The sequence below is a fragment of the Pogoniulus pusillus genome, chromosome 13 (assembly GCF_015220805.1).
Source record: "Pogoniulus pusillus isolate bPogPus1 chromosome 13, bPogPus1.pri, whole genome shotgun sequence".
Taxonomy (NCBI): Eukaryota; Metazoa; Chordata; class Aves; order Piciformes; family Lybiidae; genus Pogoniulus; species Pogoniulus pusillus.
In genome coordinates this window covers 22,713,594-22,739,714 of record NC_087276.1, presented here as the reverse complement: position 1 = coordinate 22,739,714, position 26,121 = coordinate 22,713,594, and the positions used below count along the sequence as shown (strand labels likewise).

General features: G+C 49.6%; 1 long non-coding RNA gene across 1 annotated transcript; it reads right to left on the bottom strand.

Annotated features, from left to right (window-relative positions):
* Positions 1–13,539: 13,539 nt before the first annotated feature.
* On the bottom strand, positions 13,540–19,980 carry LOC135180336 (uncharacterized). Its single transcript, XR_010304396.1, has 5 exons — positions 19,935–19,980; positions 19,525–19,721; positions 16,533–16,749; positions 14,779–14,863; positions 13,540–14,305 (listed from the first exon to the last, which is right to left on the bottom strand). It is a non-coding gene; the product is annotated as an uncharacterized LOC135180336 (long non-coding RNA).
* Positions 19,981–26,121: the final 6,141 nt, after the last annotated feature.

Below are 26,121 nucleotides of genomic sequence, written 5' to 3'. Positions count from 1 at the left end.
ATCCCAAAATGACCTGTCCACACGTTCCTTGAACACCTTCAGGGATGCTGACTCCACCACCTCTCTGGACAGCCTGTTCCAATCCCTGACCACTCTTGCAGCAAAGAAATTGTTCCTGACATCAAACCTAAACCTTCCCTAGCACAATTTCAGGCCACATCCTCTCATTCTATTACCTGATATTAGAGAGAAGACACCAACCCCACGTGGCTTCAACCTCCCTCTAGGGAGTTGTAGAAAGCAATGAGGTCCCCCTTCAGCATCCTCTTCTTCAGACTAAACAATCCCACTTCCATCAGATGCTTCTCATGAGACTTGTTCTCTAGACCCTTCACCATCTTCATTGCCCTAATGTTGCCCTGTCATGTTCCTGGGCATCCTGCTTCAGCAGCATGGCCCATGGCACGCAGGAACCAGTATGACATCCCCACTCTGTGCATGTCCCAGCTGTCCATCAGCCCTGATGTGTATGAGCTCCATGTTGGGTACAAATCCTACTCTGTACACATCCCAGCTGTGTACTTGTGGGATTGAGACCACCAGGCTGAAAGACTTAGTAGAGGCCACATGAGAACTCAGTGGCAGAACAGAGCTGACTCCAGACCCCCTCCCACTCTGCTGTTTGTATCATTTTGGGACAACCCTGTCCCAGTAAATGTAGGCAAACCTCAGTACTCTCCTCCAGACCTGACAGAAACCTGGTGAGGGAGAGCCAAGCACTGCCTACCTATGTGTCCTCTCCCATGTGGCATAGAGACCACCAGGCTGAAAGACTTAGTAGAGGCCACATGAGAAATCAGTGGCAGAGCAGGGCTCTGATTCCAGACCCCCTCCCAGTCTGATGTTTGTATCATTTTGGGACAACCCTGCCCCAGTAAATGTAGGCAGACCTCAGTGCTCTCCTCCAGACCTGACAGAAACTCACTGAGGGAGAGCCAAGCACTGCCCAGCTATGTGTCCTCTCCCAGCACATCAGGCCTCCAGGACCTCATGGGTTTTCTCCAGGGCTGCACTGTGGCCATGCAGGTCCCTGCGGAGCCTCATTGTCCCCACAGGCTGTGCCCTCAGCATGCCGCACGCATGGCTGCTCAGGTAGGTTAGAGCAGAAATGAATCTGTGTTGGGCTGAGCTTGCCAAGAGCTTCAGCTTTGATCTTCCCAGCCAGGGATGTGATGTAACACCTGCAGAATTCTGCAGTAACGAGGGAAAGGAAAGTTTCTGGCAATTAAAAGGCACTGAAAGAGGAGGTTGGGAAGCCAGCGGGCAGCCCCTGCTCGGCGCTCTGTGTGCCTTGGGTTCAAGGAGCTGCTTCTCAGAGGCATTTCTAATGCCTGTTTGTTTTTCCAAGACCTGTTGCCTTGACTCTGCTCTTGTGCTCTTGCACTTGTCTGAGCACCGACAGCCCCTGAGAGCTCTCGACATTGCACATGGAGACAAAGAGGCCAGGGCAGCCCCGAAGCTGGCAGTGCCCCTCTTCAGGGTTGTTGGGCACTGGCCATGCCCATGCATGCTGGTGGCCCCCTGCAGACCCACCTCAGGGCAGTGGCCATGCCCACACTTGCCAGTGGCCCCATGCAAGACCCTGCAGCATCAGCTGTGCCCACCCACGCTGGTGGTCCCACGTGGACCCTGGGGCATCGCTCCACTCCTCTGGCCGACTTCTGAGGCTTCCTAGCAATATTATGTGCTACCTCAGACCAAAGAAAACACATTTGTGGAGCATCTACTTTAGAACAAGGACACAAAGCAGTGCCAGCAACCATGGAAACCCCAGAGAAAACAACTGCAATTCATGTTTCTGTGCAGCTCCTGGTAGCTGCAGAAATTGGATTCCCACATGAAAGGAGACCTTCGGCGGGCACCGTTCACACTGAGAAACCCTCCGGCTCTGACCTGCCATGGAGGTGCTGTTTAATAAAGCCAGGGAGGGAAGGCAAATGGAAAACTCTTTGCACATTAGTTAATGTTCATCAAAGTGCTTGGTAGGTGCAGCTGAAAAGCCTTTGCACGGCGGCTGGATGCTCAGCGTTTCAAGACGTTCCCCAGCAGGTTCAGGTGGTAGCAGCTTTGGGTTTAGAGGAGGACTGACTCAGTGACATTGCACAGGGGTAATGGAAAAGCAGGACCTGGGCCAGCTTTTTCTGCAAGACTGGAGAGACCTTCTGGTGGCCTTTCAGTACTTAAAGGGGTAAACAAGAAAGCTGGTACAGACTTTTTCACAGGGCCTGTTGTGGCAGGACAAAGGGCTATGGGTTTGAACTAAAAGAGGGAGATCTAAACCAGATTAGGGATATTTTTTTTTACAGTCAGGGTGGTACATTGAAATAGGTTGCCCAGAGGGGTGAGAGATGCCCTATCTCTGGAACCATTCCAGGTCAGGTTGTTCAGGGCTCTGAGCAACCTGCTCTAGCTGCAGATGCCCCTGCTGACTGCAAGGAGGTTGGACTAGAAGAGATTTAAAGGTTACTTCCCACCCGAACAAGCCTGGGAGTCTATGATTCACACTGAGATAAAGCAGAGGGATGGGAAATGAATCAAGACTTTTACCAAATGCCTCAGAGAGGTTGGACAAGTTTCCAGGCTGAACCCAGCCAGAGCTGTGGGTCCTCTTCCTCTGAATGAAGCCAGACCCTGCAGCCCAAGTATTCGTGGACAGAGATTGCTGTCAGCAGTGTCACACGAACTCACGCCACCTCCAGCTGATGGAAGGCAAAGGTCCTGAGCCTGGTTTGTCTTTGGGTTTTGTGAGATGGCTTTTCAGGGAGGAGGAGTTGGTTTTCACATTAAGGATCCTTCCATTTCTGATGATTTGTGACAAGCATAATCCCATCCTAATTAGATTTCAGAGCATGTGTTGAAAGCGCTGCGCACATTTTGATCGGTTGGGGTTTACGGAGACTCTTGCTTGTTCTGCACAATTGTTTCCAAATTAATCCTTGGAAGCCAAAAAAAACCAACTCAGTGCAGAGAAAGCAGCCAGAATTTAAAAAAAAATAGAAAAACCTATCACTTTTTGGGTTTTAATTCTCCTGATCTTGCTGGATACCAGGCAGGTTGCAATTTCTGACATTACGCTACAGCTCAAAAATGTCCCAAGCTGTCTACTCCCATTGCATCAATGCTATCAGCTGTGTGGACCTGCTCTTAGAGAGCTTTAATTCTGTTTGCTCTTGGCTAAACTCCACTCCTAATCCTATTTTCACCCATTTCTATCCAATTTAATACAGCTTCTGTAAGTCAAAATTAATTACTCCATGCACTGTCCCAGCCCTGTGGTCTAAAGGAATAGAAGAGAAATTCAGCCTCATCCTTCAGGGCACCTCATAGCTGCTGTCATCCAGGGAAGCTGTGAGAGGGAAAGGGAGTGGGATAAGAAAATCATAACTCTCTGCTCATTTTTTCTGTTACTATTTCACCCTCACTGCTCCTCATTGGGAAGTCTCCACATGCTCATATGCTCACAGTATCACAGTATCATCAGGGTTGGAAGAGACCTCACAGATCATCAAGTCCAACCCTTCACCACAGAGATCAAGGCTAGACCATGGCACCAAGTGCCACGTCCAATCCTGCCTTGAACAGCCCCAGGGATGGCAACTCCACCACCTCCCCGGGCAGCCCATTCCAGTGTCCAATGGCTCTCTCAGTGAAGAACTTTCTCCTCACCTCCAGCCTAAATCTCCCCTGGCACAGCCTGAGGCTGTGTCCTCTCGTTCTGGTGATGGCCACCTGAGAGAAGAGAGCAACCTCCTCCTGGCCACAACCACCCCTCAGGTAGTTGTAGACAGCAATAAGGTCCCCCCTGAGCCTCCTCTTCTCCAGGCTAACCAATCCCAGCTCCCTCAGCCTCTCCTCGTAGGGCTGTGTTCAAGGCCTCTCCCCAGCCTCGTCGCCCTTCTCTGGACACGCTCAAGCATCTCAATGTCCCTCCTAAACTGGGGGGCCCAGAACTGAACACAGTACTCAAGGTGTGGTCTAAGCAGTGCAGAGTACAGGGGCAGAATGACCTCCCTGCTCCTGCTGACCACACCATTCCTGATACAGGTCAGGATGCCATTGGCTCTCTTGGCCACCTGGGCACACTGCTGGCTCATGTTCAGGTGGGTATCAATCAGCACCCCCAGATCCCTCTCTGTCTGGCTGCTCTCCAGCCACTCCGACCCCAGCCTGTATCTCTGCATGGGGTTGTTGTGGCCAAAGTGCAGCACCCTGCACTTGGAGCTATTGAATGCCATCCCCTTGGACTCTGCCCATCTGTCCAGGTGGTCAAGGTCCCACTGCAGAGCCCTTCTGCCCTCCAACCCAGTCACATCTGCCCCCAGCTTAGTGTCATCTGCAAACTTGCTGATGACTGACTCCATGCCCTCATCCAGATCATCTATGAAGATGTTAAAGAGGATGGGGCCCAGCACAGATCCCTGAGGGACACCACTAGTGACTGGCCACCAGCTGGATGTGGCACCATTCACCACCACTCTCTGGGTCCAGCCCTCCATGGAGGAACATAGCTCTCCTGGGGTAAAGAAGCAAATCAGTACCTCCAGGTCACCTTCTGCCTTTTCCTTCACCTACTCGGAAGTAGCTCATTTGCCTTTCATTTCCAGTATTAATTACTCCTCCTGCCCAGCCTTTGCCAAGAGGGTTCCCAAGGGGAGGAAGGATAGTTGTCTGGTCACACACATCTCATGTTTCCGCAGCCAGGCCTCCTGGTTTCTGACTTACCCCACCTAGAAGCTGGGTTTGTTCTTTGCAGCGGGAGTTGTGGTTTTGAATTAACTGAGATTCAGAAAGTAACCCCAAGATATAAAGCAGAATTCCCACCAAAATCTAGAATGTTATTCCTGGTTTGTAAGCACCTAAGAGCTCTGCTGTATCTATGATAATATCCATCCCTACTTCTTGTTTCTGATCGGGTTAGCCTGTGTGCATTCTCACACTCTTCTTTTTCCTCTCTCTCTAGAGATGTTGTCCACACATGATGCAGCTGAGAGGGATTGGGGGCTCACTTTCTGGCTTGCTTTCCATGGCAAACAGGTCACAGACCATGTCAAGGACACAAGAGGTCACCCAGCTGCATATGCCTGCAGGGCACACCTGCATGTCTGAACAACCACCTGATCACCAGGTACCTTCTGTAAGAGTAGACATGAAATGAATAGCATAGCACAGCACAACACAGAACAGAACAGAATGGAATGAATAGAGTAGAATAGAATGCTGAGACATGATATGATACAGAATAAAAGAATCATACAATTGTTTTGGTTGGAAAAGACCTTTAAGATCCTCAACTTCAACTATTCTCTAAGCCTATCGAGCCTGGTGCTAAACCATGGCACTCAGCACCACATCTCTGCATCTTTCAAACACCTCCAGGGGTGGGGATTCAAGTACCTCCCTGAGAAACCTGTTCCAGTGTTTGAAAATCCTTTCAGTGAAGAAGTTTCTTCTAATATCCAATGTAAATCTCTTCCAGTGCAATTTTAGACTCTTTTCTCTCATCTTGTCACTTGTTGCTAAGGAGAAGAGGCTGACCTGGCAGTTGGTTTAGGGTTTCTTTACTATAAAGAAACACAGGGAACATCACTGCCAGGCTGTTGTACCTCTCCTAAGTGCTTGAGTCTTATAGAAAATAAGAGCATAGAGTAGGATTATAGAATCATTAAAGTTGGTCAAAACCTCCAAGATCATTGAGTCCAACCATCAGTCCAGTACTGTCAGATCACCACTAAGCCATTTGCCTTAGCAGCACAACAACATAGCTTTGAAACTTCTCCAGGGATGGCAGTACCACCTGGAGTACCTTGGGCAGGCTGGGCTAGACCTAGACAATCCTTTTTTTGGGAAGGAATTTTTCCTAGTGTAAACCTAAACCTCCCTTGAAGCAACTTGAGGCCATTTTCTCTTATTCTATGGCTCATTCCATGGGAGAAGAGACTGAGCCTGCAACTGGCTTCAGTGCCATAGAATCAATCAGGTTGGAAGAGACCTCCAAGATCATCCAGTCCAATCTATCAGCCAGCCCTGTCCAATCAATTAGACCAGGGCCTGTGTGATGAGAGCCTTTGTCCCCCCTTTGTCATAGAATCATAGAATCAACCAGGTTGGAAGAGACCTCCAACATCATCCAGTCCAACCTATCATCCAGCCCTGGCCAATCAACTAGACCATGGCACTAAGTGCCTCAGCCAGGCTTTGCTTCAACATTTCCAGGGACAGTGACTCCACCACCTCCCTGGGCAGCCCATTCCAATGCCAATCACTCTCTCTGCCAACAACTTCCTCCTAACATCCAGCCTATACTTCCCCTGGCACAACTTGAGACTGTGTCCCCTCATTCTGTTGCTGCTTGCCTGGCAGAAGAGACCAACCCCACCTGGCTACAGCCTCCCTTCAGGTAGTTGTAGCCAGCAATGAGGTCTGCCCTGAGCCTCCTCTTCTCCAGGCTCATTCTTTCGGGGAGTTGCAGAGAGACAGAAAGTCTGCCCTCAGCCTCCTTTTCTCCAGGCTGAACAAAGCCACTTCCCTCAGCTGCTCCTCACAAGCAACACAGTATTGCAGTCCCTTAGTAGCATTACCCCTTTAGCTTAAGGAGCACAAGTTCATGTTGCAGGGCTGACATATTTTGTGCAGAACCAGCCAAAAAAAATCATGTTCCTTCCTAAAGGAGAGTAGCAAAGTTTTGTAAGTCCTTTTAATGCCCAATCGAACATTTTTGGAAGCTCTTTGTGAGGGAAAGAAAAAAAATATATAAAGACAACACCACCACAACCAAGAAGCCACAAGGAAGAGAAAGACCCTGACTGCCTCCACCACACCACTGGGAGCCAGCAGCTTCCTCAGTGGTAAAGCAGCTCCCAAGGGAAGCAAAGGCCAACGCTGCCCATTGGATTTCATCTGCTAACTGAGTTGTGCCTTTAAACGGTGAGCTGTAAGTGCTCACAAAGGTGCTCTTTGATTCATGGGAGCCATCATCTTAAAGTAATTAACTGAGGATTAGTCAGAAACGATGCCCAAACAAATGAGATACGGAAGGGCAAGAAATTGTATTCCTCTCCTGAACCTTGCGTTACGTGGAGCTCTGCCAGTGCAAACAGCGCTGAGAACAGAGCGTTATGTCTTCAGGATAATGAAAAATCAGATTGGTAATTAGAGCTGGAGGGTTGTTTTCAAAACAAAGTGTCTCAAGGGTGGGCATTGCTCAGCCTGTGACCAGCGCTGTCACCTTCTGCTGCCCTGCATCCCCGGAACTTGGCCTTGCTTCTCTCTCCAGAGGGATGCTAAGAGGGATTGCACAGGACCGGCTGCAGCTTCCATGGCTGTAAACCAAAGGCTGTGTCAACGGTTGTCTAGGGTTCTAATTTCAATTCCCAGGGACTCTAATAAATATGATAGACCCAATAACAATTTAAAGAGTGCCCTCCCCTCTTTCCCCTCCTTTCCCAAAGAAAGGGATTAGATATAGGGAGAGAGAGAGAGGTAAGCATGCCCAAATAAATCAATCTCACTCGATTTGGAAGTTAAAAGGAACTGTTTAACGATAACTTGGAAGAGGTATCTGAGGTAGGGAAGTTTACAAAGGATAGAGAAAGGGGGAAATAGCAAAATACAAAATGTATAAATACAGCCAGAGTTATGTGATGGTGACTTTGTCTGCCTCGTGTCTGCCACGTGGTATGGTGGTATGCAGGGAGAGATGCGCAGAGAGTGGGGTGCAGGGCGAGAGAGAGCATGGGACAGGAAGGGGGAAGTGGGCTAACCATCACCTGGTGGTGTTCAGACCCACCCCTGGGGAGGGGTCAAGACCCCTAGGGTCAGGGAGGTTCTTCTTCCCCTGTGCTCAGCACTGGTCAGTCCACACCTTGAGTCCTGCATCCAGTTCTGGATCCAATTCAAGAGAGATGTTGAGGTGCTGGAACATGTCCAGAGAAGGGCAACAAAGCTGGTGAGGGGCCTGGAGCACAGCCCTGTGAGAAGAGACTGAGGGAGTTGGGGTTGTTTAGCTTGGAGAAGAGGAGGCTCAGGGGTGACCTCATTGCTCTCTACAACTACCTGAAGGGAGGTTGTAGCCAGGTGGGGTTGGTCACTTCTGCCAGGCAAGCAGCAACAGAACAAGGGGACACAGTCTCAAGTTGTGCCAGGGAAGGTCTAGGCTGGATGTTAGGAGGAAATTGTTGTCAGAGAGAGTGATTGGCATTGGAATGGGCTGCCCAGGTAGGTGGTGGAGTTGCCATCCCTGCAGGTGTTGAAGCAAAGCCTGGCTGAGGCACTTAGTGCCATGGTCTGGTTAACTGGCTAGGGCTGGGTGCTAGGTTGGACTGGATGATCTTGGAGGTCTCTTCCAACCTGGTTGATTCTATGATACTGGCTTTGATAACCCTCTAGAGATGGGGACACTACCACTGCTCTGGGCAGCATCTTCCAGGCCTTAGGAACCCTTTTAGGGGAAGAAATTGATCCTCATGCCCTACCTAAACCTACTCTGCCACGACTTGAGGCCATTTCCTTTCACCATCTTCCTTGTTCCCTGGCAGAAGAGACCCACCCCCATCTGGCTCCAACCTCCTTTCAGGGAGCTGTAGGTTAACTCATTACACAGTCTTCTTTTTTGGGCTGAAAGATCTTGCACAGAAATCAGCAAGAGTTCAGAAATCATGTCCAAGAGTTGCTCACATCAGGTTATTTTCAGACTAAAGCTACAGTCTGACATTGGCCCCCACTGCAAAGCTGGCCACAAGCTCCCCTCCCGAGCTTTTTTCTACCTCCACAGCACAGAGAACCAGTGTTCCCAGCTCCTTGCACCAACTGGTGTAACTCAGGGAAATCCTGAGTTGGCACAAAACTCCTAACCCCACTCTAAATGAGCTTTCAGGCTCCTCAGAACCTTACTGAGGTGCGTGAGCTGCTCTCAAAGCCCAGCAGCTTGAGCGTCCCTGCCGCTCCTGTTGTGATATCCTGATAAGGGCTGAATTCCCTCCCTTGGGAGCATCACCTAGCACTGCTGCTGCAGAACACCCCAACCAGTGCTCTCCAGCTCTGCAGGCAGCTATAAATCCTCTGACCTCTGCCACCCATCTGCTCAGCAGCCTCTGTAAATCCAGCCTGTGCCTTGCTCCGCTGCAGCAGCCCAGCTCCCCTGGCACCAGGCTGGCCATTGCCTCACCAACACGTGCTGGTTGCACTGGGAACAGACCTTGCAAAGCCCAGCTGGAGGAGAAGGAGGCAAGTGGGACAACACTTGAGCAGTAATTGAGTGCATGTGCTAAGTAACTTTACGATCCTGCTCCTCTAGGAAGCCAATAAAAGGGCAAAACACAATTGCCCAGGTTTAATTAAGAAGTTCACATTTAAATGAGGTGCATCATCTGTTTGTGTTAAATGTGTTTAATTTAATTCCTTATAGCCCACTTATTAAATAAATCAGCTTTATTGAATTTGCTGTGCTGGTGGCACATGGAGCAGGAGGGAAGGGAAAGAAGCCAGGTCTGGAATTTTCTGTTTTCAGTCAACCAAGGCTCTGTCTGCAGGCAACGATGCTCAGCAGAATTAATTCCAGTTAATTAAAAGGTGTGAATTTAGAGCAGATCAGTTCAGCCAACCCCAAAAAACTCTGAGCAGGCCTCTTCATTCAGGGTTGAAATGCCAGAACTCAGGGGTGTGGTGGTTGGAGATGCTCATCCATTCCTGGTGTATCCAAACACACCTCCAGTAGCTGACAATTTGAAAACCACCTTTGGGGGGCTCCACCTTTTCCTGGCTCTCCTCCATCCCTGCTCCCAGCCAGGCAGTACCTCCACAGGAGAGCCAGGAAAGTTTCAAAGCCACTTGCAAGCCCCTCAGAACTTCCCATCTAAAGCAGCGAGGCAAAAACACAGTGCACTGGAGGAGGTCCAGGACATAAGAGGTGGCCAGTAGGAGGAAGGGAGTTCCATTTTTACAGGGAATCCTATGGAAAAGATGAAGGGTAGTGGGTACAAATTACTGCTGGGGAGATTCCCATGGGATTCCAGAGGAAAATGTTTGCCCATGAGAACAGTCAGCCCCAGGGGAAGCAGTGGATTGGCCTACACTGGACAGTTTAGTTTGAAGTCTCAGCTTGGCAGGGTGCTGGGCAAGCTCACTTCACCTTCATTATTGCCTAGAAAGCTTGGAGCAGATGATCCTTGGGGTCCCTTCCAGTCTGACATGCTGTGATTCCATGACTCTAAGAAGCTCTCTCCCACCACACATTGCCTTAGCTCCAGAGGGGATCAGCACACGAGCGCTGCTGCTGGTCCCTGAATCCCCGAGGTAGAGGGGGGCCCACACGTGCCAGAGCCCTCCTGCCATCACCCTGCATGAAAGAGCCCTTGTGCTCCCTGCTGCTGGCCAGCCCCTCGTCATCTCTTGAGCTCCCTGCATGCTTTTCCTGAGAGGAAAATGAAATTCCTGCCTTGGAATCGGCGCCACGGTGCCAGAACGGCAGTGACCTCTGTAACCACACAAGATTTATTGGTTGCTTTATTTCGGCTGTAATGAGGCTTTGTAAACCACTAAAAGCTGAATGTTTTCTTCTCCTTTAACTCTGGGTGGATGGTGTGGAATAAATAACCCAACAGACGTGCTGTCTGTGCAGGAATTGAGAAGTCACTGAAAATTACCCTGCGCGTCTGAAGTGGGTGGAATGGTGAGACTGGGAGCAGGTAGGTGCTGAGTGAGAAGTTATTTGGAGCAGTGAGCCCCGAGCTCGTTCCAGCAGGCACAGCCACAACTGGTTGGGGGGCACAGAGAATGGCTTTGGGCACACTGAGAAGAGCTCAAGTGTTAACGTGTAGATGTGTTGCTGAGGGACAGGGTTTAGTGGTAGACTCGGCAGCGTTAGGTTAACTGTTGGACTTGGTGATCCTGGAGGTCTTTTCCAACCTTAACTTCTCTGTGAGTCACAGAAGCACAGAGTGATAGAGGTTGGAAGGGACCTCTGGAGATCACCTAGCTCAGCTCCCACCACCAGAGCAGGTTCACCTAGAGCAGGCTGTACAGGATGATGTCCAAGCAGACTTTGAATGACTCCAGAAATAGACATTCCACCACCTCTCTGGGCAGCCTATTCCAGTCCTCAACCCACAACTTAAGCAAGTTCCTCCTCATGTTTAGATGGAGCTTTCATTCTTTGATTCATTTCTGCAGTAAGACACATGGATCAGTTTCCTTCCACAGCCTCACTCAAGAACTTCATTCTTTGATTCATTTCTGCAATCAGGCACATGGATCAGTTTCCTTCCACAGCCTCACTCAAGAACTTCATTCTTTGATTCATTTCTGCAATCAGACACATGGATCAGTTTCCTCCCATCCCCACTCAAGAACTTTCATTCTTCGATTCATTTCTGCAATCAGGCACATGGATCAGTTTCCTTCCACAGCCTCACTCAAGAACTTTCATTCTTTGATTCATTTCTGCAATCAGACACATGGATCAGTTTCCTCCCAGCCTCACTCAAGAACTTTCATTCTTCAATTCATTTCTGCAATCAGACACATGGATCAGTTTCCTCCCAGCCTCACTCAAGAACTTTCATTCTTCAATTCATTTCTGCAATCAGACACATGGGTCAGTTTCCTTCCACAGCCTCACTCAAGAACTTCATTCTTTGATTCATTTCTGCAATCAGACACATGGATCAGTTTCCTTCCACAGCCTCACTCAAGAACTTCATTCTTTGATTCATTTCTGCAATCAGACACATGGATCAGTTTCCTCCCAGCCTCCCTCAAGGGGTCATCCCTTTGGCTCCATGATCTTAGAGGTCTTTTCCAACCAAAACAATTCTATTATTCCATGACTCTATGTTCTAAACTCAAGCCTGTTCCATAACATGCCTCTCAGGAGAAGCATGTGCTGATTCTTCTGATCTTTTCCTGCAAGCTTCATCTGCAGGAGGGCTCCTTCCCATTCAAAAGGGTTGCAGTGTTCCACCCAACACCCACTGCCTTGGGCACCAAAGGCAGACACGGACTGATACATCCAAGATGAACTCATTGTTAGTAGGCGAAGAGTTTAAAGATTTGGGGGTTAACAAAAAAATGCTGCTTCTTCCAATATCATTCCATTTGCCCCTGTACTCAGCACTCGTGAGACCACACCTCAAGTCCTGTGTCCAGTTTTGGCCACCACAGTATAGGAGGAACATTGAGGTGCTGGAGTGGGTGCAGAGAAGGGTGACGAGGCTGGGGAGAGGTCTGGCAAACATGAGCTATGAGAAGTTGCTGAGGGAGCTGGGGGTGTTTAGTCTGGAGAAGAGGAGGCTGAGAGGGGACCTTTTTGCCCTCTACAACTACCTAAAAGGAGGTTGTAGTGAGACTGGAGCTGGTCTCTTCTCCAGAATTACTACTGGTAGGACAAGAGGAAATGGCCTCAAGTTGCATCAGGGGAGGTTTAGGTTGGATATTGGGAGGAAGTTCTTTAATGAGCAGGTGGTCAGGCACTGGATCAGGCTGCCCAGGGAGGTAGTGGAGTTGCCATCCCTGGAGGTGTTTAAAAGGAGAGTGGATGTGGTGCTTGAGGCTATGGTCCAGTGAAGAAGGAAGCTGGGATGAAAGTTGGACTGGAAGATCCTGGTGGTCCTTTCCACCCATAGCAATTCATAGTGATGAGATGCTGTGCTGAGGGATTTGGTTTAGTCAAGGATTTGTCAGGGTGAAACTAATGATTGGACCCCATGATCTTGAAGGTCTTTTCCAACCTAAGAAATTCTGTGATTCTGTGATTCCTAGCCCAGAGTCTGCTTCAATGCACCAAAAAAGCTTAGAGATGGAGATGATGGAAGTGTGCTGATGTAGCTGTGCTTGGCAGGGGACTTCTTCATCTTCTGCTGCTAATATAAATAAATAAAGGTCTACATTTTGTTACAGTTTGTAACAAGTGTCCAAATGTTTGCCACTCCCATACCAGCTTCAAGGGCTTGCAAGGTGGTGAGGTGGGTTGTTCTGGGATTCACAAGAGCTGTGGAATGATGATGTCCCCAGGACATAGCCGATGCCACCATGGTGTCACGACCATCCCACTGCTGCTGGGAGCCAGGGAGCCACACAGGATTCAGCCAGGGTGACCCAATTAATTTGGAACAGCTGGAAAGATCTTTCTCCAGGTTTAATTTGCTGCATGAGTGAATCCAGCCTGACAATGATTGAATGTGGGAGAGGGGCAGGGCCCCAGGCAGGATGATGACACTGTGTGATGGAAATGAGGGCTGGTTTCTAGGTTCCTTCCTTGCATGGACCATCATGGGGAGATGGAAGCCATGTGCCACCCAGTGACTAGGCTGCTTACCTATGAAGCTGTCACACAGCCTTGGTGGAGGGCACCCAGAGACCAGGGATCTGCTGCACAGCCTGAATCCAAAAGGAGAAGGGCATCACTTCTGCCTGCTTCTAGCAGAAACAGGCTGCTCATCATATGCAGATGTTTGTCCTGCTTTGAGCTAGAGCAGTTCTGATTCTGCTCAGTGCTGTCACTTCCCAGCTCAGGCACTTTCTGCAGTTCAGGGCAGCTTTGCACAGCCAGGGGCTGCTTCCAGCAGGGAAAAGCTGATGGGAAGAGTTCCTGCCTAGAGCTGTGCTGCAGAAAGCCTCTGCCTAAGATTTGCTCTTCTGCAGACCAAGAGCACTGCCACAGCTTGTGCCCCACCTTGGGGTGCAGCAAATCAGAAGTGGCAGCTGTGAGGAGCAGCAGACAAGACAGGTGACCCTCAACTGCCCAATAAGGACTTGCATCCCATAGACAGCATCTTCAAGTTCAAGCTGAGGGATCACCAGGGTCAAGCCTCTTCTTCAATGGCTGGTGTCCCAGGAGGACCCTGTCCCTTATGTCTCTGATCCCTATTTCCCTGTTCAAGTCCAGAATCCAGCTCCTGGATCTGGTTCCCATCTGCTGCTAAGTCCATTCTGGGGCTTCCCCAATACCTGTCCCCAGCACCAGTAGTGCCAATGGTGATGTTGCTGCCATCAGAGGCTGGGTTTCATATTGGTTTGTGTCTCTTCGTCCCCATCTTCTTGTTGTTACTTTCATTTAAACTCTTTCTCTTTTATTTTCTACTTCTCTCCACCTTCTTCCTTTTCCCTTTGAGAAGGCAGAGGTGTTCATAGGGAGCCTCTGTCACTCTTCTGGTGACCCTTGACACTATTCATTCCTCAGAAAACACTGTCTTCTGCTCTCCAGACAGCTGCAGTGAGCCCTGCCTGCTGTTCCACCCCAGAAGGCAAACCCAGCTGCACCGTTCAGCCTCTGCGGTGGAGATCAACCATTTGGGGTGGAGATCCCAAGAGTCTGCAGAAGGTGAACTGAAAGTCAAGACTGCTGCTTTCAACCCTCAGCTCAGCCCCAAGTAAATAACAACAAGGGAGTAAGGAGCTTTCATCAGGAGCCCGCTCCGCACATGCCCAGGGGAGATCAAGAATTTCACCTCGTGGCTATTTCATGCCCAACCAACACCACGAAGCAGACTGTGGCTGGAAGAAGGGGTTGGTTTCAAAGCATTTGGAGGGATTCACCAGATTATTTTTCCCCCAAGCACCCCAGCTCTTTGTTCATTTTCTGGTGAACTCATCTAGCTTGATAGCCTCATTTTTGCTACAGCCATGACCTTTTCTGTTCTAATTCCCATCCCTCGAGTCTAACCATTTCTTGGCATCAGTTAAGCTCTCTGCTGTAACAAAAAACCTTGCAGCAGTGAGTTCCATAAGTTTATAACCCATTGTGCTGCACCAGGCTTATTTAAATAGATAAAGTCGGATTCTCACCTGCATTAAGCTGGACTCAAGTCAAGTTATGCCATCAAAAGAGCTGGCCCAAGGTTCTAACTTCATCAAACACCTCTTTGATCTTCTATTAGAGGAAAGGGAAAATAGAAGCTCTTTATAACTGGAGTGGGTTATGCCCCACATTTTATCATCTTCTGCCTCTTAAGCTTTCAAAGAGAATCATAGAATCAACCAGGCTGGAAGAGACCTCCAAGCTCATCCAGTCCAACCTAGCACACAGCCCTAGACAGTCAACCAGACCATGGCACTAAGTGCCTCATCCAGGCTTTGCTTCAACACCTCCAGGGATGGTGACTCCACCACCTCCCTGGGCAGCCCATTCCAATGCCAATCACTCTCTCTGACAACAACTTCCTCCTAACATCCAGCCTATACTTCCCCTGGCACAACTTGGGACTGTGTCCCCTTGTTCTATTGCTGGTTGTCTGGCAGAAGAGACCAACCCCACCTGGCTACAGCCTCCCTTCAGGTAGTTGTAGACAGCAGTGAGGTCAGCCCTGAGCCTCCTCTTCTGCAGGCTGTGCAACCCCGACTCCCTCAGCCTCTCCTCATAGGGTTTGTGCTCCAGACCTTTCACTAGCCTTGTTGCCCTTCTCTGGACACCTTCCAGCACCTCAACATCTCTCTTGAATTGAGGGGCCCAGAGGAGCTGTGCTGTCCCCTTTAACTGTTCCTGGATAGAGATTCCCACTGCAGACTCTCTGGTCTGCACTGACTCTCTCAGGAAGGGCAGGGGATCACCTGCTTGGCTTGACCTGATGGACAAAGCTCCTGCTGGGTTATCCACTACGGAAGAGGAGACCTACACATGGCAGAAGTGTTTTAGGAAAGGCAGCAATTCATCCCACACCTCCAGGGTACCTTGTAGTATTGGGTGCAAGGAAAGATTCTGCACTGCAGGGACATGATCTTATCTAATCTCTCTCCTCTCAGGTTAAGGAAGGACCTTATCCTGTCATTTGTCCCTGCTACCAGGAAGAAAAGTCCTCTCCACATCTCTGGTGCTGCACACAGAACACCAAACAAAGGCTTTACTGTGTGAGGCTCAGCAGTGTTCTTCTCACCTTCCTCTTCAGTCCCTCCCTTGACCTCCTTGTGTTCCCTCAGGTGAATCAGCTCTCATCCCATGCAGCAGCCCCTCTGCAGCCAAACAAATTTCATGTTCATAGTCCCAACATAATGCCTGTAAGATATGGCCTTTAGGTTGAACAGGAACCTGGGAAGGTTTCTGCAAGGGCATCTTTTTGCTTCCATTGTTGAGTGGGTAAGAACATCACCTGAGAAAGATTTTTTCCAGTTAGACTCTTGGGTTTTATACCTTTCTGGGGGGTGTGAGATCAGCCAGAGCTACTGAAAGGGTCTGAAAGCTCAAAATAGGTCAATGTGTGATGATTGCATCACTGAATTGCTGCCTTGGTGATAAGTATCTCACCGAGGACAAAGCCATGTTGCCTTGGCAGGCCTCTGAGCTATCATCTCAAGCTGATCAGTTTCTACCTGCTCCAGCCAGGGCTGGATCTGAAACCCCAGGCAGTGATGGTTGTAGAATCTTCCTACTTGATAAGACATCTTACCTTGGAGCTGCAGGAATCCCCATGCTGGGTTTGGAGGGAGGAATTTAATCAAGTTGAGTCTCTCTCACCTTCAGGAGTGACTCAGGCCAGCTGCTTAAGAGGAAGGAGCAAATAGGCAGCCCTGAGCCAATGTGCCCAAAAGGGAAGTGTTGTCCTTACCTCTGTTCATTGGAGCTTTGCAGAGCACTGAAGCATAAGGATTTCTGACCTTTCCCAGCTATCACTTCTGGAAGGTTCCTGAGGCTCTCCAGTTCAGGGTTCTGGTGTCACACCACTGATTCTGCTCCCTTCTGGAGCCCTCTATTGCACATCACCTGCCCTAGCACAAGACATCAGCAAGCCCAGCCAGCAGTTGTGCAATCAACTCTTGGAAACTCTGAAAGGTTAAAACATCCCTATAAACAAGAAGAGCTGTGAAAGTTGCATTTCCAACCCTCCACCCCTCCCTGGGTACCTTTGAGTCATGATCTTTAGGGCAAGGAAGAACAAGCAGAGCTTTTTATCCAGACTCTGTGCTGAGATCCACTCACCATCAACAAGGGCACTGGGTTCTCTTCTGCTTTGCAGAGTCTGAGTGTGGCCATGCATGATTTTTTTCTAGAGGCTCTGTTCATGAGGACAGGAACTAGATCTCAATAAACAGTGCTTTTGGGGCATCTGACTAATGCCATGTTGCAGCCTTGCACTGCAGAATGAAGAGTGGAAGTCTCAAGGACCCAACGTGGGACATTCCTTGTGTCCATCCCACCCAAGCATTCTTAGTGGGTGCTACAGGATCATGCAGGCAGTACAGAGTCAGGGCCAAATCACACAAGTGTTTCATTTGGAAAACACCTCTAAGGTCATTGAGTCCAACCACCAACCCAACACCACCATGACCATTAAACCGCATCCCCAAATGCCATGTCCACATGTTTCTTAAACACCTCCAGGGATGGTGGCTCCACCACCTACCTGGGCAGTTTGTTCCAGTGCCTGACCACTCTCTCTGGAAAGAAATTGCTCCTAATATCTGCCACACCCTGCCCAAAGGCTTGCACAATAGAAGGGAAATTCTACATAGTGAACCTCATTGCTGGCTACAACTCCCTAAAGAGAGGCTATAGGCAGGTGGGGTTCGTCTTTTCTGCCAGGAAACCAGCAACAGAACAAGGAGACACAGTCTGAAGCTATGCCAGGGGAGGTCTAGGCTGGATGTTAGGAGGAAGTTGTTGGCAGAGAGAGTGATTGGCATTGGAATGGGCTGCCCAGGGAGGTGGTGGAGTCGCCATCTCTGGAAGTGTTGAAACAAAGCCTGGCTGAGGCACTTAGTGCCATGGTCTGGTTGACTGGCCAGGGCTGGGTGCTAGGTTGGACTGGATGAGCTTGGAATACAGCACACAAAGGCAGTTACAGCACTGGGGCTCCAGCAGTCATCTTTTTCCTCTTCCTGCAATAACTCAGAGTGTCAGAGAAGAGCCTTTGGATTCTGTGTGTAGAAGTATGTGTTGGGAGGTGATCTGCTAGAGAGCAGCCCCGTGGAGAGAGACCTGGGAGTTCTGGCCCAAGAGGGCCAATAGGATCCTGGGGTGATTAAGAAGAGTGTGTCCAGCAGGTCAAGGGAGGTTCTCCTCCAACTCTACTCTGCCCTGGTGAGGCCTCATCTTGAGTACTGTGTTCAGTTTTGGGTTCCCCAGTTTAAGAGGGACACAGATCTGCTGGAGAGAGTTCAGTGAAGGGCTATGAGGATGATTAGGGGAGTGGAGCACTGCCTGATGAGGAGAGGCTGAGGGACCTGGGGCTGTTTATTCTGGAGAAGTGAAGACTGAGAAGGGATTTGATCAATGTTAATAAATATCTGAGGGCTGGGGGTCATGAAGGGGGGGGTGCTCCCTGGGATAAGACAAGAAGCAATAGACGTAAACTGCAGGACAGGAGGCTTCACCTCAACACAAGGGGGAACTTTACTGTGAGGGTCACAGAGCACTGGCACAGGCTCCCCAGCAAGGCTGAGGAGTCTCCTTCTCTGGAAGCTTTCAAGGCCCATGTGGGTGCATTCTTGTGTGACCTGACCTAGATTGTATGGTCCTGCTCCAGCATGGGGGTTGAACTCAATGATCACTTTGGGTTCCTTCCAACCCCAAAATCCTGCTAGAGATGCTTGGGTGAAACTTAGATTAATCATATACCCTCTTTATTTCTGTTAGATTACCAGCAGTGCTGGGTTTGACTTAACCCAATTGCCATGAATTCTGTGCACTGAGGTAGCAGAGGACCTGGGATAACAGCTTCTGTGTGAACCAGAACATAGGTATGGCACATAAATCACAGCTTACAGAAACGAGCTATGGGCAGCAAAGCTGGTGAAAGGCCTGGAACAAAAACCCTATGGGGAGAGGCCAAGGGAGCTGGGGGTGTGCAGCCTGGAGACAAGGAGGCTCAGAGCAGACCTCATTGCTGTCTACAGCTACCTGAAGGGAGGCTGTAGCCAGGTGGGGTTGGTCTCTTTTGCCAGGCAACCAGCAACAGAACAAGGGGACACAGTCTCAAGTTGTGCCTGGGGAGGTCTAGGCTGGATGTTAGGAGGAAGTTGTTGGCAGAGAGAGTGGATTGGCATTGGAATGGGCTGCCCAGGGAGGTGGTGGAGTCGCCATCCCTGGAGATGTTGAAAAAAGCCTGGATGAGGCACTTGGTGCCATGGTCTGGTTGCTAGGTTGGACTGGATAAGCTTGGAGCTCTCTTTCAACCTGGTCGATTCTATGATTTTTATACTGACTGGCTTGACTGATTCTTTTTGCACAACCTGGTTACTTACAAACTTGTTGTGATTTTAACCATTTAAAAGGGAAGGAACATGAGAATCATCATCATTATTATCTGCCTAGGGTGGTGGAGTCACCATTCATGGAGGTGTTGAAAAAAAGCCTGGATGAGGCACTCAGTGCCATGGTCTGGTTGATTGTGCAGGGCTGGGGGATAGGTTGGACTGGATGATCTTGGAGGTCTCTTCCAACCTGGTTGATTCTATGATAATATTAAAAACAAAGGAAGGGAACTTGAAATAGCATGAGATTAATAGATTAATATCCAGGCATAACCTGACGAGTCTTTGACCTCAGTTAACATCACTAAACAGTGACACCTGGTCAGAAAAAGGAGTCTTCCAGCTTGCCTGAGCTGAAACCCGTCGTTCACCAGTGCTCCAGATTACAGCATCAGAGAGTGCTTGCAGGGAAAACATCTGAGTGCTTGTCCAGTCCTGTAAAACTGATGATTTTCTCTGTCATCTTTCTTGAGGAGCTGTAATCACTTCATTCCATGGTGAAGATCTGCAATGCTGCCTCTTTCAAACTCAATCGAGCTGAAAATCTAGAGAGGTGGTTAGGGGACAGTGCACATTTTTTCATATGCTGGCTTTAGATCAAAACAATTATCAGCTGAAAGGAGTTTGTCTTGTTAAAGAACCCGTAGATGATGTTGGAGTAGCCATCAAACCTAACCCTACCTAGCCGGGGGGCCACCAGGCCCCCCGGCCTTTGAAACCCTTCACCATTCACCCAGTGTGCACCATGGGGCACTCACCAGCGATGTCTGGAGGAGGATCCCTCTGCCCAGTTGGGCACAGCTTAGAGCTGCTGCCTTTCCTGGGGCTGATTATAAAGGGCAGTGGGCAGGGAGGGAAAAGTGGCCACACCTGGGGTGGGAGGAGACTCCAACAGAGCCCAGGTGCTCTGGGTTTGGGGGAAAAGGGAAATTGGGGCAGGTGGGGTGGAAAAAAAGAGATATGGTGTTCTGGTGTGATCTGGTATAGATGATCCTGCTGTGGTAGGGGGGTTGGACTTGATGATCTTTCAAAGTCTCTTCCAGCCCCTAACATTCTGTGATTGAGGTTGGAAGAGATCTCTAAGATCAAATCCAACCATCAACTCAACATCACTTTGGCCATTAAACCACGGCCATATGTGTTCTGAACATCCCTAGGGATGGTGATTCCATCACCTCCCTGGGCAGCCTGTTCCAATGCCTGACCGCTCTGCCAGTAAAGAAATTCCATGCTCCTTACAGAGCTAAGGCTGCACCTCCAGGGACAGAACAGGTGAAGTCAGGCTGAGTTAACTCATTTTAACTGACTTTGACATAAGGCTGATTTTTTTCCCCCTTTGCCTATCCAAAACAAGAACAGACTCGCTCATGGTGTGTCAGACCATTGCCAGGCACACACCTGGAGCAGCAGAGGCTGTGACAAGACCACGCAGGCAATTACCACACAAACAGAGCTGTGACCCACAGCAAGACCCTACCAGCCAAGAGCTGGGAATTGCTCCCTGCACGGGCAGGAAAATCCATCGCAACCGTACATGAAGTAAGCCTGCAGGCTGGAGGAAGGTGTCTGCCACTTGGCCGTGCAGCAGCAGCAGCAGCAATCACGACAGAAGTCCCTGGCTTGTGAAGTTGTCAAACTGTAAAGTTAATGAGGTAGAAATGAGAGTTCGGTGCAGGCGTCTGAACGCTCGAATGGCTCCCCAACGGGTTCGCCCTCCTCTTATTGCAGCCTGTGTAAATGAAGTGACTAAGGGTCTCCTTGGCCCCTGGCCAACTCGCCACTGCCGCTGCAGAGAGCTCACAGCCTTGTTTTGCAGTTTAATAAACACGAAGTTGCTGGGGAAGGAGGAACATGTGGTTTCCAAGAGCTAGACAAGCAGGAAAAGCAGACAGACATTACACTGCTCCTTGTCCCGGCGAAGAAATAAAAGCCACGCAAGCCACCCTTGCACCAGCACCCCTCCGGCAGCACGGGAAAGCGGTGTTGGTGTGACACAGAGCAGGGGTGTTTTGAGGAGGCTGGGGAATGCTGGAGGAGAAAAGGGCTCAGGTGCTAGATGGAGAAATAAATAATAGGGGGGTTTGGTGTTTTGCTGCTGAAAGAGGAACTTAAATTGGTTGATTCTGTGTTTCTAAATCGGTGGGAGTTGAGATGTGCACTACCTGGGTTGGTTAGAATCATAGAGTCATTGAATCAGTTAGGGTTGGAAGGATCATCTAGTTCCAACCCCTCTGACATGGGCAGGGACATCCTACCCTAGAGCAGGCTGCCCACAGCCTCATCCAGCCTGCCCTTAAACACCTCCAGGGATGGGGCCTCAACCACCTCCCTGGGCAGCCCATTCCAGGCTCTCACCACTCTCATGCTCAACAACTTCCTCCTGATGTCCAGTTAATGAAGGTGTGCTCGTTTGAGGCTAATTGGAGTTCTTTGTGTGTGTGTGTGTATGGAGTAACTCCCAAACTATCACATAAGGTATGCTGACAAGCCAACAGGAGAAGCCACCTTTTGGTACTGGTGAGTAGGTGGCTCCACAGAGAACCTCTCCATCAGCATAGGTGTGCCTTCATGAGAGCCCAGGGCAGCAGGAGTAACACCACAGATGGAAACAAAATCAACAGTCTTCCCTGCTATGGAGAGATGAGGGATGAATTGAGACATCTGCAAACAGCCTTGCTGGCCAAGGAACTCATCTGTCCTTTTGGGAGTCCCACCAGATGACCTGCAACACTCCGCTGAAGTGTAGGGAGGATATTAATTGTAGAGAGCAAGAGCAGAGCTAATCCCACAGAGACATTCGTGTCTAAGGCTTGTGACGGCGAGATTGTGTTTCTCACAATCCTCCCAAGGTCACCCAGAGAAGTGGATCAGGGTCCTCATCAGGATCTTGAAAAGAAGTTTGCAATAAAGAAATGTAGGATGAGCTACACACCACAGGTTTGGAAACAATTTGCTCTCCTCGAAGCTTTGAGAAAGATGGAGTCGTGCCGCAGTGCAGCTCAGAGCCCCAGCATAAGCAGGAAGTTAGAGGTGTGCTGATGATGTCGATGAGCTCAGTAGAACACTCTCCTCTTGAAATTAATTAGTTCAAATAAATCCTGCCTGCCTTTCCCTCCTGCTGAGGAAATGAGGGGCCCTATTACTGCACAAGGGCTCGAGGAACGACGCTCAGCTGAGGAGACCAGCAAGTTCAAAGGGATTTGAAAGTGGGAACGAGGGATGGAACAAGCCTTTCGCTGCTGCTAAGACCATGGGAGTTTAAAAGAGGATTTGGAGCCCACTGCTGTGGCTTCCCCACACTAGAGGAACTGCTTCACATGTCAGCTTTGAGAATAGACATCCCAGCAACCCCAAACCATCAGTGACGTGCTGCTCATCATGTAAACCCAGCCAGACTCTCACTGCTAACATCTGCACGCTCTGCATTATCAGCACCATCAAGCTTTTTCTACTTCAGGCTTGAATCTTTCCTCAGTGGAGGTTGTCTTGATAAAGCAGCAGCTGTTCTGGTCCCATGTGGTGTCCAACATGCAGGAGAAGGCATGCAATGGCAGCCCAGGGGTCCTCTGCTCCCTGCTGATGACACACACAGTGACAAGGAAATTGTGAAGATCACTTTTACACCTAATTTAACATGAGTGAACATGGCTCTCTCTAAGTTGCCTAATGGAACCCAGTCCCACTGCATGTCACTTCCAGCTGCTTCCTCTACTTGGTGACTTCCAAAATTGCAGACTTGTGACTTTAAGATGTTGCCAAGCTGTGACTTAGGACTTTGTCGATTCGCATCTTCCAAGAGGCTCTGGAAAGGCTCCAGGGAAGCTCTGCAACAGCTCTGGGAAAGCTTTGAACTGTCTCATTGGGAATGGGGATGTCTGAGATCATTCTACAATGTGTTCAGAGAAGCTCTTGGATACATCTGGGACAAAATCTGCCCCAGCTCTAGAGAGGCTCCAGAGTAGCTTGAGAAAGCTCCCGTGAGCTCCAGAAAAGAACTTGCAAGAAGAGCCAGGACTGCTTTAAGAGACTTTGTATTTGAGCTATGGAGATGGCTTTATGGGGCTCAGAGAATCTCAGAGTCCCATCATGCTGAGTGTTGGAAGCAACCTCTGAAGATCATCCAGTCCAATGGCTCTGTTAAAGCAGGACACCCACAGCAGCTTGTTCAGGATCACAATGCCCAGCTGGGTGTGGAATCTTTCCAAAGAGAAGGCTCTACAACTATGGACAGTCTGCTCCACAGCTCCAGCACCCTCGCAGCAAGAAAGTCTCTCCTCCTGTTCAAATGGAACCTGGGTTCCAGTTTGTGCCCATTGCCCCTTGTCCTGTCACTGGGCACAACTGAAGTGAATCTGACCCTATCCTCTTGCCCTCCACTCTTTAGGTCTTGGTGAGCACTGATCAGATCCCCTCTGGGGCTGCCCTTCTCCAGGCTCCACAGCCCCAGGGCTCTCAGCCTTTCCTCCTCACAGAGCTGCTCCAGGCCTCTCAGCATCTTTGTAGCCTCTGCTGTACTCTCTCTAGTAGCACCCTGTCTCCCTTGAACTGGGGAGCACAGAACTAGACACAATATTCCAGCTGTAGCCTCACTAGGGCAGAGTAGAGGATGAGGAGATCCTCCTTCAACCCTTTTGAATGCACCATAGGAGACCATGCAGCACATTGCTGCCTCATGGGGAACTTGCTGAGCTCAGGACTTGTGTGTTCTTTGCAGGCCAACTTTCTAGTTTGTCAACCCCAACCTGAGTCTCTTTTCACCATACCAGCAGTGGCTGTAGCACCTCTGCCTACATCCTGCTTCTGCTGCAGAGAAGGAGCTGAGACCCTGTGGTCCTCACCTGGTGCCATTAACTGGGGGAGATGTTTACAGAAAATCCTGCTGCTCTCTGACTTGCCTGGTCTGAGACATGCACTGGCAACAGCTCTTTCCCTCCTCCCTAGACACAGCCCCTGTGAGGAAGGCTGAGTGTCTGCATCACCTTGCAGGGCACAGAAACACAACCTCTTGTTCAGGGGACAAATAAAGTTCTTCCAGAGCACGTCTGAGTTTCCCCATGGCAAGGCAACACTCTTCTAAAGGAAGGGCAACAGCTCCTGCCCTGCAGACCTTCACTTTCTGAGCTCCCATCCCAAAGCTGAAGCTCAGAAGCTCAGAAGCTCAGAAGCTCAGGGTTGGTTTGTTGAAGTACCAAACTCCTGAGGGGAGACCTCATTGCTCTTCACAGCTCCTTGAAAGGAGCTTGGAGTGAGGTGGAGTTGTTCTCTTCTCCCTGCTATCAGGTGATAGAATGAGAGAAAATGGCCTGGAATTGCACCAGGGGAGGTTCAGGTTGGATATTGAGGGAAATTTCTTTGCTGCAAGAGCAGTCAGGGATTGGAACAGGCTGCCCAGGGAGGTGGTGGACTTGCCATCCCTGGAAGTATTTCAGAAACATGTGGCCATGGCACTTTGGGACACAGTTTAATGGCCATGATAGTGTTGGGTTGATGCTTGCACTTGGTGGCTTTAGAGGTCTTTTCCAACTGAAATAATTCTCTGATTCTCTGATTCTTCCAGCTGCCCTAATCCTCAGTACACAGCACAGCTCTCTTCCTATTGCACTCCCTCAGCTTGTCTCTGCTGCATCCAAAGCTTGACCTGATGCCATATTCCCAATTTTAAATGCCAAAATCGTCCTTTACCCAGAGATACAAATTAGGCACAGTTCACATTGTTTTCTGCCTCTCCCATGCCTGTATTTTTTCCCCCTCTGAGGACGTTTTCATCTCTGCTGAGCCACCGGGAAATATGTGAGCTGCCTCTCAGCTCCTTGGCTCCGCTGTTTGGATGCTGGGATTAGGTCGCAGATGTTGCCTGCTCCGAATGTGCAAGGATCCTACACGGTGGTGTCACAGCTGGACATCCCATTAATAGGAACAATATTTAGCTTGAGCCATTTTAATTGAAACCACGGCTGGAGCAGCATGTAATTTTATTTTCTTCTCTCTTTTTTTTTCCCCCCCTCCCCACTCCTCCCCTTAATCGTAGGCAAATGCGTTCCTCGCAGCTCTCCCCGCCTCCTCTGCCCTAGTTATTGCTCTAAGACATCTGGTTTCACAGTTCAACAAGCACAGGCATCCTTCCACTATGGGTTTTGGTTTTTTTTTTTTTAGCTTGTTGACAGGGCAGAATTTTTTAATATGGGGTTACTATCATCCAGACTTCCTCCACCTCCTCATTTGTGTGACGGATACCTCTAAACAGTCCCTCGGCTCCTCCGTCTTCAAGCCGCTGGCCTGGTTTTATTAGCTCGCATACATGACACCTCCATGTCTGATTTCTCCTTCCCTCCCTCCCTCCCTTCCCAGGTGAAATCCAAACCTTAAATGGGAACCGGACCTAATACTTCTTCTTTACTTCCCGCCCCGCCCCCCTCTTTTGTTAAGGTTTGTTGCATAGAAACCAAGCCAGCAATGTGGAGCCTCTTCATCTTGCAAGTCATCTGCAAGTGGATTCCAGGGAAGGATGAGTCTCCTCCCTGGTCCTGACCAGGGCTGTTGGACAACCCAGAGGAAAGTAGCTCTGGAATCTCCTTTTCTTTCTCTATGACCAAGGAATGATACAATGGGTTTGATAGGAAGAGACCTTTAAGATCAGTGAGTCCAACCATTATCCAGCACTTCATTGAACCATGTCCCTCAGCCCCCCATCTACAAAGCTTTGAAACACCTCCAGGGACTGGGCACTCAACCACTGCCCTGAGCAGTCTGGTCCTGAGCTTGACCACCAGAGCTTCCACCCTTTGGTGGACGAAACTGTTCCTCATGTCCAACTTAAACTGCCCCTGGTGCAACCTGAGACCATTTCCTCCTGTCCTATTGCTTTTTACCTGGGAGAAGAAACCAACCCCCACCTCACTCCAACCTCCTGTCAGGGAGCTGCAGAGAGCCAGAAGGTCTCCCCTG